The sequence below is a fragment of the Thunnus maccoyii genome, chromosome 21 (genome assembly GCF_910596095.1).
Source record: "Thunnus maccoyii chromosome 21, fThuMac1.1, whole genome shotgun sequence".
Lineage (NCBI taxonomy): Eukaryota > Metazoa > Chordata > Actinopteri > Scombriformes > Scombridae > Thunnus > Thunnus maccoyii.
Window position 1 is genome coordinate 1,435,141 of NC_056553.1, and position 12,098 is coordinate 1,447,238.

At 39.0% G+C, this 12,098-nt stretch overlaps 1 long non-coding RNA gene across 4 annotated transcripts; it reads left to right on the top strand.

Annotated features, from left to right (window-relative positions):
- The first annotated feature begins 2,430 nt into the window (after positions 1-2,430).
- On the top strand, positions 2,431-11,373 carry LOC121888337. 4 transcript variants are annotated; one of them, XR_006093210.1, is made up of 5 exons: positions 2,431-2,983; positions 3,270-3,761; positions 3,996-4,064; positions 6,945-8,050; positions 10,967-11,373. It is a non-coding gene; the product is annotated as an uncharacterized LOC121888337 (long non-coding RNA). The 4 variants fall into 4 exon arrangements; XR_006093209.1 differs by lacking the exon at positions 10,967-11,373 and having other exon boundaries at positions 6,945-8,113; XR_006093211.1 differs by lacking the exons at positions 6,945-8,050; positions 10,967-11,373 and adding an exon at positions 4,269-5,760.
- The last annotated feature ends 725 nt before the right edge of the window (positions 11,374-12,098 follow it).

The window sequence follows — 12,098 nt, forward strand, 5'->3', positions numbered from 1 at the left end:
GATTTTTGGGCCACAACAGGACAACAAATGATCAAATACATTCACTCCTTCATATTTGTGGTCCTCAGAAGATGAATCATGCTGATTTTCGTGACCTCTTGACCTTTCCTCTGGTGCCATCATCTGATTCAAATGAACCCAGAAGATGAAGGCTTTAGGTTTGGATGACCCTGTGACCTCTGACGCCACCAAAGCAGGACAAACTTTACATCTGAAGACTGTAGATGAAGTCGTCAGCGTGTTGTGTGGAAGGACATCCGTCAGCTTCTGTACAACCTGCTGATTGTTCTCAGTTTTTTGTTTCATGTTCGTGGTCTCCTGAGGTTACAGGCTGGATCGGCTGGTTCCTGTTCAGTCGGCCATGTTTCTTCTTCTGCGGTCCGGAGGGGAATCCTGCTGTCATATCTGCATATTTACTGCTGTTACTCCCCAACTGCTGCTGTGAATTGAAAACTCATCTCCCCCAGCCTCCTTAAATCATCTCCCCATCCGATACTTCCCGCTCCCATCGGTGGCTGACCTTGTTCTCACTCAGTAAAACATCAAATATATGTAATCCGCGCGCACACACACACACACACACACACATATATAGAGGATGTGTGTAAGTGGTGTAACTGTAAATGAATGTGTAGCAGTCAGGGACATTATTCCTGGATAGATTCACTCTTGCTGAGCTTTTCAAACATCATTTTTTGGAAGCTTTCAGCACCGCAAACTAAATGTAAATTCCAGTCGGCTGCAGCTCAGTAACGAGGTCAGAAAATCTGCAAACCTCAAACAAATCTGCCAAAATCAGAGCTAAAAATAAAAAATGTGTGTCTGTGATTCGAGTGAACTGAGCGTTTAACCCTTAAATGGATCAAACGTTCCTACATACAGAACCTGAGCTCGTTAGCAACAGGTTCATATATAATAATGCAGATTTACATATTAAATAACAATAATGCATCTAATCTTATCATAATAAACCCACAAAAAACATTTTTACCATTTAGTTTTTTTCAGTCATTCAACAAAATAAAGATTTGTTTTTGGAATTCATTAATATTTTTCATCGTAGCGTGTTCATTTTTGCTTTTATACGAGGTCTCCTGATGTGTTGCAGATGAATATGGTCTTGTCCCTCGTCGTGTCGTCAGAGTTAGCATCGTCACTGCTCTACTTCTGCTTTCTGAATTACTAGTTTCATCGCTTTGCAAAAAAATATAATCCTCGTTATGAGCTCCTTCAGTTTCATGTCCTTTTTTTAGAGTTACTGTCATCAGCATGAGGGTGGACGACGCAAACAACAGATGGAAAAACCTTAGCAACAACCTTAGCAACCAAGGCTACGGAGCGGACGGCTGTTTACGGGCAGGAACAATGAGCTGACGTCAGCTTGTCAGCAAGGTAGAAAAAAAACAACATGGTAGAGCAGGTTGAAGGCAGCGTTTCTACATACGTTCAACTCAGGTTTTGTTTAACATCTGATATCAGGACAGGAAATAAATAACAGGCGATCAGAACAAGGAGAATATGAAGCCTTTAAGGGTTAAAAGCAGGTAAATTTCAGCAGTAAATGTAGCTTTGAGGAAGAAGAAAAATGAAGAAATGTCTCTGCTGTCAAGGTCTGAGATGCAAACAGGCTGAATGGACGCAGAGCACACACACACACACACACACACACACACACTGATGAACACGCTCTATATCAGTGACAGTGATATCCTCCGGCCCTGTTCTGTCCTCCACAGCGACACCCAAGACTCAACAGGACTGATAACTCTCAGCCTGACCCTGGCCTCAGTGTGTGTGTGTGTGTGTGTGTGTGGCGGCCCGTGTCATAGGCGATATAGGTGGTTGTCTAGGGGGTGTAACATGTCACAGGGGCGCCACAAGATAAAGTTTTTTGGGTTGTTTTTTTTTCTTCGTAAGTGTGGTGTTGCTTTTCTTTTCTAGTGCTACTAACATCATTTTATTCATCATGGTTACTGTAACAACACCAACTAAAACAGCCTTTTAATAACAATAATAAACACAGTCACAAACTGACATCATGATGGAATAAACACTGCTGTCATGACGTGATGCATGTAACCAGCCAGCATGCAGGATATTATGCACTGTCCTCAAAGACTACGTTTCTAGCTCCCTTTGAGTTGCAGCTGCAAAATGAGTCAAAAAAGGACAAAATGATCAGACAGACGAGGCAGGAAGCAGCGCAGAAAGGAGCAGAAGAAAGAATATAGAGGGAAGAATCACCACAGTTGTTCACATCATTAATGTTTAGTTATTTTCAATGAGTTTTTCTTAAAAAATAAAAACTAACAAGCTAGCTGGTTAGCTAGCTGGCTAATGTCAGCAGATGAAGACCTCTTATCAGCTGATTGATAGAAGGAGCCAGTCAGTTAATTCCATAACAGGCCTTCTGCTTTCATTGGTTTGTTGTGTAAAATCTTCACAGCATTGTTAAACCTCATTAGGTGATGTGATTGTACTGTACCTTGAGCTAGCTATATAAATATATAGCCTATGTTCTTCCAGTTAGCTAGCTAGCAGCTAGCAGCTAGCTATCCTGTGTACGGTTCATGTAACCTATAGAGTTTTACATTTTATGCCATAAGAACTTTTTTTCCATGAATGTTCTTAAACAACACTTAATAGACTAATGTTTTCATGTGGTTAGCGTAGCTGTCTGTCTGGTTTAGCTAAAGTTAGCATGGTCATGTTGTTCACTGTTACAGTAGCTAGCTAGTTAGCATTAACTAGCTAGCTTTCAGTTTACAGCACAAATCTCTGTTTTCTTTCACTGTTTTGTGACATGAATTAACAGTACGAGTAATTTGTTGCTTTTAATTGTGTTTGTTGACGTGTTGTAGGAGATATTCAAGACTTCATTAAAGTCCAGGTGAAACAGCATTTAGAGATTATCTAACTGAGTGAAACAGGACAGACGGGCGGGACGTAACGCTGGGAGGACTTTTGATTTGAACATTGAAAAGTGAGCGCATCATAACGAATCTCAGCTTTGTGCTGCTAAAAGTTGAAGATTGATTGATGGGTGGATGTCATGATATTATTGGTTGGTTCAAGCCTACGTTAGCACACAGTCATATTTTATTTTACAGGAAGAAGACATGATTGGATCTGATACAAAAATACAAAGAAATTGATTTTTTATATTATTTTTTGGCATACTGTATATTGTTAAATAGGTGCATAATATGGCTGAAGATGTGATCTAAAAGGGTTAAAAAGGTTTTTTTTCATTTAACCTTGACTTGAAGAAGAAACGTCGGGCTCAGAACGGGGACAGTGCAGGTCAGGCTGAGAGCACTGAAAGCAACAGTGAAGGTCAGAGTCCGCCTGTATGCAGCAGAGACCCTCACGTGTTGAAACTTCCAGGGTCACACAGAACCCATAAACCTCCCGGTGAAAATACAGATATGAAGAAAATGATTTAGAATGTAGTCATATTTACACCACATATTATATAATTTGTTGTTTTGCAGGATTTTACAGTTGTTCAGTGAATGAAGTGATTAAATTACCTACTTTTAATTAGCAAATTAAACTGATGGCATTGTTCAGCTTTTATTAGTACACCTTTGTTAAACATCTGCACTTTATGCTATATCGTAGAGAGTATCATTTAAATTTAGATGCACCCAGGGAGGAGACCACTGACCCTGCTGATGACTATGCAGAATAGGATGACAGCAGCAGGAACCTCCCAGTTCAACCAGTGCCTACATTTGCTGCACCTAAAGGTCCCCGAGGTAGAATATCAGTCGACCCATAATGTTATTAACCCACCGTGCAGCAATATGTGAATTGCTCTTTTGAACCGTTTACCTTACTACGTTTTGGGTGAAAACAGGTAAAACTTCAACACCTCAGTGTAATATTTCAAAACTGTTATTGCTTAACAGTGATGTAGTTCTGGACTATTTCAGCAATGACCATGAGGATTAGTCTCCACAGACTCATTTTGAAACTTTTTATATTTCCAGACATTTCTCAAACAGATCCTGAATACCTTCCCTTGGACTCAGCATGGACGGGATCGGAACAAGGACGAGGTAAAAGAGTTAATGTAGCCAACAAAAACACAATGAAGATATAAATACACAGTGTAACTGTACAATTAAGAAAAGTAATTGTTTCCACTTTGTAGTCTAAATATTGAAGAGAGAGGACGGAGGCGGCCTTCATTTTTGTTGTCATTTATGGGTTTAACTGATGTAATCTAACTAAATAATCTGGATCTGCTGCTGTGTTTGAAGTGTTTTTGAAGTCCAGGAAGACCTTTATTGAACATGAAAAGGACGACACCTTGTGACATCACAACACCAGACTTGATATTCATTAGAGTCACCATCCAAACAATGTTTGTTGGGTGTTTTTTTTCTAACGGCTGCCTTTGCTACAAGCACTGTAGCCAAGTTAGCTAATACAGTAGCCAGTGTCTTTTTATTTATTTAATTATTTAATTTTTCATCTGCCTGTGTGTATATACACAGTGCAGAAGCTCTGTGGAATGAGTGGTAGACTATTGGACACATGTAGAATACTTTAAATAGACAATGTATGCATTCCTTCATGTATTACATATCCATATGTGCCAAGCCTGTTGTTTATATTGCATTAAAATGACACCAAATGCATTACAATGTGAAGTGTATCATCTACACATTCAGTGTTACTTTAAATACATATTTCATATTTTAAAATTCTTGAACTCTTTTTATTTAATTGGTTTTATTAACTAGTGAGTGTAACCTTGAGTGTGTTTGTGTTAAAGGCTCATGTCTTCTATCATCCATATTCTAAGGGTTCTCTAATGAAGTATTTACAAGAGACAGTATTGTACATTAATAAGCACTTAAAATGTCCTTATATCTGCTTATAACTACATTATAATGTATTTTAAACCACTTATTAAGTGATTGCATGCTGAATATAAATGCTAAATAGGGGGACTTCAGGTAAATTGTTACCAAAGTATTTAATTTTATCTGTTTATTAATGAAAATATTAATATACATTGTTAAATTATGAGTTTTTGATAACGTTTTGGGTGTATCTAATTCTGAACTGCAACAGTCAGACAAAAACAAAGCGCCGTATGAAAAAAGACAGACAGACAGATGGAGGCTGACGCAATGTGATATGCTGATGGATAAAAAACTGAAGGTCAGAGAAAAATGTGACCTTCGCTCAGTCTCCTTGGGAACTGAGCCGAGAGAGAGAGAGAGTGACAGAAACAGTCATAAAAAAACCCTCAACTTTCACCAAACTGCCTTGTTTTTGTTAAAGGCAGACTGACAGCTGCTGGCAAGACTGCACATCATCAACAGCAGATTATAACCAATGTTACATAAAATACAAAAAACAAAATCAAAATCACTCTACTGCTACAAAATCACATCAAAACTGATTTCTTTAAGCAACTTAACAGTTTTCTGCAGGTTGTCTGCTGATTGTTTGGTCAGATTCAGGGATGAAATTATTTTTTAAAGCTGAATTACTTGATTATAGATAAATTATCAGCTTTTAAAGTAGTTGTGGCTAACATGTGGCTAGCATGTTAGCAAGCAGCTGACTTCTTCCACATCTTCAGGGCTCTTTTCTTTGTCCTTCATATTTTCTATCCCGTTAAAGTTAAATTAATCTGATTTCATTTTAATTTTGTCCACTTATTGGCAGCATAACAAACTTAAAACACAACATCTGATATATTATCAGTTTATAAAGTAGTTGTGGCTAACATGTGGCTAACAGAGCAACATGATCATCTCATTAACAGTGTCAGTAATGACTTGTGGGGTTCCTCAGGGTTCTAGTCTTGGTCCTTTTATATTTTCAATTTGGTTATTACTAAATTATTTTTCATTGTTATCATTTTTGTCCACTTGTTTTCAGCAGATGAAAGTGTAAACACAACATCTAACATCATATAAAGTAGTTGTTCATTAATTCTATTATCCCAGAGAAAAACTGGTTTGCTGTGTGGGAACAAAATGTAACATACACAATAAAACGCAGGACTTAACATAACCACTTTTAGCTAACTTTAAAAAAAAGTTTTTTTTAAAGACCACGTTTACATATTCAATGGGTCCTATTGTTTATCCCTGCAATGCTATTGGATAGTAAATGTGTTTATAGGTCCGGCCATCTGGCCATGAACTCACACTACCTGCAAACTTTCCATCAATCTCCTTGTTTTATTTGACCGGATTTGTCAAGAAAGAAGTAAATAAAATGCCTTAAATATTTTTTTGTGATTATTACAATGTCTAGAACATGAAGATACTTAGTGATTGTTATGTCTATGTTGTAATTCTACATCTCTGGGTAAGGTTGGTAGTCAAAAAAAAAAGTCAAAGCATGTGCACCTTATACATGACATGGGGACATGTATGGAAAACACACATGGAAAACTGAAATACTATAGAAAATACTCTGTTAAAATTTTGAGTTTAAACAAGAATTGAACAAATGAATAAACTGTTTCTGGTTGCAGTATTTGAAACTCTATCTGTATCTTATCAGTTAAAAAATAGATTGAACTGCTCCTGGGCTTTTTTCTGGGCTTTGTTTGTTTGCTCAAATAGTTGCCTGTTACATTAGTTAGAAACAGATTCTGACTGTTCTGAATGTTTTGGGGGATGGTTGTTGCATTGTTCAGGGACAGGTGTGAATGGTCCTGAAGTGGGGATGTAAATGTTCTGGGGGGATGGAAGAACTCCGGTAGGTATGATAAGTAGAGAGCACAATAGGCCAGTCAGACAGTATTGTGTGAATTTAGTGGAATGTGTAAATGAATCAGGATTAATTGGTCCACCACCCTATCTATTCCTTCAGGTTATCTCATACAGTATAATACTTATATGTATCATTAATACACATATTTATTATTATTTGTTTTTACTTTTTCCATTTCTGAATGCAACCAGCAAAGACGGGTCTTCTATACAGTGTGCAGGATGTGATTGTTGCCGTCCTAAATGGAGAGAGTGATTTTGAAATGGAATCAGACAACACTGATGTGAGTGATGAAGAGGCAGATGAAGATGCCAGTGAAGTGGACGAAAAAAGCCAACAACCCACTGACTTCCCAGCCAGTGATTATCATCAAGCCCCAACCAAACAAACACACCGTCGTGCCCTGTGACAAGGTATCACTCGCTGAAAAATCTCACATTTCCCAGTGAAGAGGAAGAGGACACTGCGATAAAGGATAAACTAACACGCTATGCAGCAAGTGTGATGTTCGTCTTTACTTTTCAGAGGAAAACAAGTGCAAATGAACATGGATGAACACTGGGATGGAGACGAAATTCAGTTTTGTTAATACAATTTTATCCTGTTTTTTAATTAATAAATAACTATTCATTAAAGATATGACTTGTGTGATTAATATTCATGATATATACTGTTATGGGGCTAAATAAGTAATCAACCCTGCAAATGAACCAATGACTGGACAGATTTTCATGAAATTCATAGTGAATATTCATGATCCCCAGAGGGGGAAACCTAATGATTTTAATGACCCTCTGACCTCTCCTCTAGCGCCACCATCAGGTCCAAATATACAGTAAATCTTCTGGACAGAAGAGCACCAAAGATATCCAAACTGATCAGAGAGAAGAGGTCTGTGAAACAGACTGTGTTCATTCATCTCATTCATCATCCTGCTGCTGAAAGGCTAGCCAACACATTCCTGCTCACACACACTTACAAGCGTTGGCACATTGATTTGTTATAAATCAAAAGACGATGGAGACAAAAACATGTTCTCTCTCTTGTTACTATTTGCTGCAGGTCAGCATGTGTCCAAACACACACACACATTTCTACTGCTATTCTTGTGAGGACCCTCATCGGCATAAAGTTTCCCTCATCCAGGGGTGTTTAACAGGTAGACTCCGGTCAGGAAAAACAACGGACCAGGAACAGATTTTCACTGACGCAGCCCGCTTGAGTGACGCATCGCTGTGACAACTAAGAGTTGCCACAGTTAACAAGGTTGTCAGATGTTGGAGCTCAGATTGAAAAAGTGAGCGTTGATTTTATGGTCGATCAGAACTGAATTAATCATTTTCTTGATTAACTGGTTAGTTGTTTGGTCCATAAAATGTCAGAAGATTGTGAAACATGTCGATCAGTGTTTCCCAAAGCCCAAGATGACATCCCCAAAGATACTCAGTTTACTGTCATAGAGACTAAAGAAACCAGAAAATATTCACATTTGAGAAGCTGCAATCAGAGAATTGAAAAATGACTCAAAAATCAATGAATCATTGCAGCTCTACACTAATTCTTACTGCATGTTGTCCGATCACTTCAGAGATGAAAAGTGTTTAAAGTTGTTCTAAACGGCTTCACTAGAATATGGAGGGAAAAGCCGACCGTCACAGAGATGAAGGAAGATGATAAACAGTGCTGCTTGAAAGTTTGTGAACCCTTTAGAATTTGCTCTATTTCTGCATAAATACGACCTAAAACGTGATCAGATTTCCATTCAAGTCCTAAAACTAGATAAAGAGACATCAGTTAAACAAATGAGACAAAAACTTTACACTTGTTTGTTTATTTATTGAGGAAAATTATCCAATGATACATATTTGTACGTGGCAAAAGTATGTGAACCCCTAAGATTATCAATTTATTTGAAGGGGAAATTAGAGTCAGTTGTTTCAATCAACGGGATGACAATCCAGTGTGAGTCTGGGAGTCTTATTTAAAGAAGAGAAATCTGGGTCTTCACTATCAAACTCTGAGCTTCACAACACAGGTTTGTGGAAGTGTGTCATGGCTTAAACAAAGGAGATTTCTGAGGACCTTAGAAGAAGAGTTGCTGATACTCACCAGGCTGGAAAGGGTTACAAAACCATTTCTAAAGAGCTTGGACTCCACCAGTCGACTGTCAGGTAGATCGTATACAAATGGAGGACGTCCAACACCATTGCTACCCTCCCCAGGAGTGGTGGAACAACAAAGATCACACCAAGAGCAGGTGTGTAATAGTCCAGGAGGCCATAAGGGACCCCAGGGTAACATCTAGGAACCTAAAGGTCTCTCTTGCAGCGGCTACAGTCGATGTTAATGAGTCCACCATCAGGAGAACATTGAACATCAATGGTGTTCATGGCAGAGTTGCAAGGAGAAACCCACTACTCTCCAAACAGAACATTGCTGCCGTCTACGGTTCGCTCAAGACCTCGTGGATAAGCCAGAAGGTGATTGGAACAATGTTCTGTGGATGGATGAGACCATTATGTTTGGCGATGAGCAAACACTGCGTTCCAGCATAAGAACCTGAACCCATCTGTGAAACATGGTGGTGGTGGTATCATGGTTTGGGCTGCTTTGCTGCCTCTGAACCAGGACAGCTTGCAATCATCGATGGAGCTACGAGTTCTGAGTCGTACCAGCAAATTCTACAGGGAAATGTCAAGATATCCGTCTGTGAACTGAAGCTCAACAGAAAGTGGGTCATGCAGTAAGACAACAACCCTAAACACACAAGTTGTTCTACCAAAGAACGGTTAAAACAGAAGAAAGATGATGTTTTGGAACGGCCGAGTCAAAGTCCTGACCTGAATCTTAAAGAAATGCTGTGGAAGGACCTGAAGCATGTAGTTCATGTTGAGAAGCCCACCAACGTCCCTGAGTTGAGACTGTTCTGGACTGTTGTTGGGCTAAAATTCCTCCAAGTCGATGTGCAGAGCTGATAAACAGTTACTGGAAATGTTTGGTTGAAGTTATTGCGGTAAAGGGGAGTCATACCAGTTACTGAAAGCAAGGGTTCACATACTTTGGCCTCCAACAAATATGTAAGATTGGATCATTTTCCTCAATAATGAATAAATTAAATGTTTCTGTCTCCTTTGTTTAAAAGTGGGTTCCTTTTGTCCAGTTTTAGTACTTGTGTAAAATCCAAAGTGCTGCACAGCAAGATAAAAAACACAATAAAACAATGAAGGACACAATAGGATAAAAGTAATAAAATAAAATAAAATAAGATAAAATCAAATAAAATAAGATAAAAACAAAATAAAATAAAATAAAATAAAATAAAAATCTGATCGTATTTTAGGTCGTATTTACGCAGAAATAGAGAAAATTCTAAAGGGTTCACAGACTTTCAAGCAGCACTTATCAGTTAAATACAGGGATAACGCAGTATATTTTCAGTCTCTTACTTGGTTCACATGAAAAGTTAAATTAAATAATTGTTAAGGATGAAAAAGCTGAACAAAACATATCTACCTATGGTTATTGTTTACTGTCTTATTGTTGTTTTTTCATGTTTTGTTCTCTTATGTATTTTTCTATATAAAAAGGGCTATCTGAATAAATACACTTGAACTTAAGCATCCTTACTGGACCTTAGATATGGTGGAAATTTGTTAAGTGGACCTTGAAGACTTGAATTAGAGCACAAAGCACCTTACCTTAAACTGAACCTAAACACACTTCTAACCTTCACCTTAAAACCAAGGCTTAATCTTCAAAAAAAAAGGCGGACGGACCAAAATGTAAATGTGAAATGTAACTGTCCTCACAGCTAAAGTGTAAAACTCACGTTGGTCCTCACAAAGATAGATGTACGTGAACAAACACACACACTCTCTCTCTGTCTCTCTGTTGTGAGTCGTCTGTTTAATTTCCTGGCCTGCTATCGTTTTACTCTGCAGAGTCGTCAAAATAGGATTAGAGCGCTTAATAAAGGATGATTCCCACCATGAGGAAATGACTCCGCAGGGTGACACACACACACACACACACACACACACATAGACACAGTGTAACACCTCAGGAGTCTCCACTCTGGTCGTCTGCTCAGCTTCTCAGTTTCCACTGGATTAATAAACACCTGAACGCTTATATAACCTGACGCACACACACACACACACTGTATTATCTCACCTCACATGTGACCTCATGTCTGTTGTGGTGTCCCTCACAGGTTTCTCACCTCGTGCTGATTTTGGCCAGTAAATCTACATTTGGCCGACGGACTGTGGAGGCAGCTGGGTGGAACGATGAAGCAACAACTGTCACAGCTGAATATGATTGGCTGAGACACCTGTCAATCAATCCATACACCAGCTACACTCACAGTTTCCCTGTTGAGAATCAAACACCTCGATCGCTCCCTCCAGGGTTTCACAGTTTGGGTTTTTTTGTGATTGTTGCAGCCATATAAATGATTTTGCAGCAGCTTTTCTCAAAAATTGTGATACAATGTGCAGTGTTTTATCTGCTCTTTCTGCTGTAAAATTACAGGAACTGGGAAAAACCACCTGGAAAAAAAACTCCTACCAGTGAAGAGTCATATGTAATGACTTCCTGCAGATCACAGAAACATCTATATTTCAGCTCTAATGTTTAATGTATTTTCTGAACATGAGAACCATGAGGACTCAAAGTTCTATAAACAAGAAAATACTGTACTTGAGTTCCATTTATAACCTTTAATAAATAAACTTTCAGCTCAACATTAGCAGCAAATAAAATCAGTCAATAATGTCATTAAAATAAATCCATTAATATTAAAATATAGTTTTGTTTCTATAGTTCTGGAGTCCTGAAGGTCGTCGCCCACCAGCTGGTGCTGACATGTTTAACCATCCATCTCCCTCCAGACTGTCCCCACCATCATCCACATCCCCAAACAGCAGAGTGGTCAGCAGGTGTTTTGAGAGGCTAGTTGAATCCCTCATCTGCCCCCCGACCTTTGACCCCCTGCAAGTTGCATGCTGCCCAAACAGGAGCACAGAGGACACCATCGTCCATGTCCTACACACCGCCGTCTCACTTATGTGAAGATGCTGTTTGTGCGTTCAACACCATGTCGTTCTCCAGGCTTATCTGTAAGCTTGAGGATCAGGGCCTGAACACAGCACCGAGTGACTGGATCCTGGACTTTCTGACGGAGCGTCACACAGCAGTTGTGGGGTTGATCTCCTGCGGCGACGAGATGACGTACAGGGAGGAGGTGACTGCCTTGGAACAGTGGTGTCAGGACAACCACCTGACGTCTGAACTGAACATCTCCAAGACTAAGCAGGTCATTGTAGTGGAGATATCTAGGAGTT